This window comes from Megascapheus bottae, chromosome 7 (assembly GCF_031878675.1).
Source record: "Megascapheus bottae isolate mThoBot1 chromosome 7, mThoBot2.hap1, whole genome shotgun sequence".
Classification (NCBI taxonomy): Eukaryota; Metazoa; Chordata; class Mammalia; order Rodentia; family Geomyidae; genus Megascapheus; species Megascapheus bottae.
The window spans coordinates 25,277,824-25,279,993 of NC_143515.1; the positions used below are offsets into that span (position 1 = coordinate 25,277,824).

Below are 2,170 nucleotides of genomic sequence, written 5' to 3' on the forward strand. Positions count from 1 at the left end.
CTTGATACCCTTTCTCATGTTTTTGTCCCCCATTCCCTCACCCCACCCTCTTCCAATCCTCTTGTTTCCACCTCTGCTTCCCTATTTCAAATAAACAGATACACAATATATCAGGGAACAAAGTCAGATATGGTGACCACATGAGATTAACCATAAAGGAGGAAACAAAAGAGAAAAGAAATAACTTCACGGATTACATTGAGAACAACAATCAACACACTCCACCGCACTCAGCTCGGGTGTCCAGCGCAGCACAGCCCCCTTCAGCACCTCATCATGGTGTCTTCTGGTCTGCAAATCCTAGGAATTGTCCTGATATTGCTGGGCTGGATCAAAGCCCTGGTGTCCAGCGCCCTACCTACCTGGAAGGTATCCCCCTTCATCAGCATTGTGGAGGCCCAGGTCATGTGGGAGGGGTTGTGGATGTCCTGCGTGATGCAGAGCACCGTTCAGATGCAGTGCAAGGTGCTAGACTTTCTCCTGCCCTGTCCCAGGACCTACAGGCCTCCAGAGCCCTCTGCGCCGTTGTCACCCTCCTCCTGTCCCTGTCTGCCTACTGGTCTACCTCAATGTGGGGCCAAGTGCACTAACTGTGTGGACCACAAGAACTCCAAGGCTCTCTGGTGCTCACCTCTGGGATCATCTTTGTCCTCTCGGGGGATCCTGACCTGATCACCATCTGCTGGACCCTCACGCCATCATCAAGCAATTCTCCAGTCTTCTGGTGGCTGAGGCCCCAAAGCCGAGGCTCAGAGCTTCCCTCTACCTGGCTGGGCTGGGCAGCCTCCGGCTTCCTGCTGCTGGGTGGAGGGCTGCTGTGTTTGTACCTGCCCCTCCCGAGGTTCCAGCCATTACATGGCCTGGCCCAGTTTTCACCACGGCGGGGGTCCCCTAAGTACCCCACCAAGAATTACGTGTGACATGGATGGAGGTGGGATGAACCTCTGAGCTGGAATCACCAAGACATGACCCTGTATTCCTTGGGTGTTGGCTGTTCATACTCTCTGGGTTTGGATTTGTTTTTCCTTCTGCTTTTATGGGGGAGTATAATCTTTTGAAACCCACTTGACAATTAAACAAGATGGTAGACTCCCCTCAGCCTCCCTAATCCCCCCCCAATGCATTGTACTGTTTCTGGCCTTTTTTAATGGAGCTAAATGGGGCTTTGGGTTTCTGGATCTTTCCTCAGTATGGACATCATCACCATCTTGGAAAGCCCAGGAGGCGCTGGCTGCAGGCCCTGAAGGAAGGCTGATTGCAGTTTTGCCTTTGTGGACTCCAGACTGCCAGTTCCAGCAGTTCCCGCTGTAGCCACCACCTCTGGCCTCACTAACTTTTAGGGATATCCACACCCTCTTTGATCAGGCCTCTTCTCAGGCCAGGAAGGACAGGTAATAAATTGCCAAAGAACTATCTATCCTTAGCTTCCCTACTGCTTACCATAACCCCTTCCCAAGTCAGGTCCGCCTGTGACATACACCATACACACTCCCCCTAATCTCACCTTTAATCTTGCCCGCTTTTCGCCCATGTGCTATCCACACAAGGCTTTTCTTTCTTTCTTTCTTTCTTTCTTTCTTTCTTTCTTTCTTTCTTTCTTTCTTTCTTTCTTTCTTTCTTTCTTTCTTTCCTTCCCCCCCTTTTTTTACTAAATATAAATTTTAAAAAAGAACAATAATAAAAATAAAACTTCTGTTTCTATATCCTAGAGTTCATTTTGCTTAGTCTCATCCTATATAGCCATATATACACAGCTATTGAGCTCTTGTGATCCTCTGCTAGTAGAATCCTAGACTTATACTAATTATTACAAATGAGGGAAACCATTGAGCCTATGTTCCTTTGGGTCTGGATTCACTGAATATGCTTTTTTCCAAGTCATCACTCTCAGGGAAGACCTTATATTCTGAAACTTACCTCTGTGCTTTTATTTCCATTCTTCTTTGTACTTTTAGTATCGTGTGAAGTTAAAATATGAATTATAATTTTCAAGTACCTTCAAATATATTGTAAATATATTTTTTAATTTTTAAAGAAATACAACTTAACTGACATATATGTGTGCATATATATATGGCTTTACAATGGTGAATATGTCTATATATCAAGCATCATTTAAAACTAATAAATCTAAATAACCAAATTAATATTAAATCTGCATACATTAATA

The 2,170-nt window shown here is 45.1% G+C and overlaps 1 pseudogene; it reads left to right on the top strand.

Moving 5' to 3' along the window:
• Positions 1-276: 276 nt before the first annotated feature.
• Positions 277-920, top strand: LOC150060477 (claudin-6-like; annotated as a pseudogene).
• The last annotated feature ends 1,250 nt before the right edge of the window (positions 921-2,170 follow it).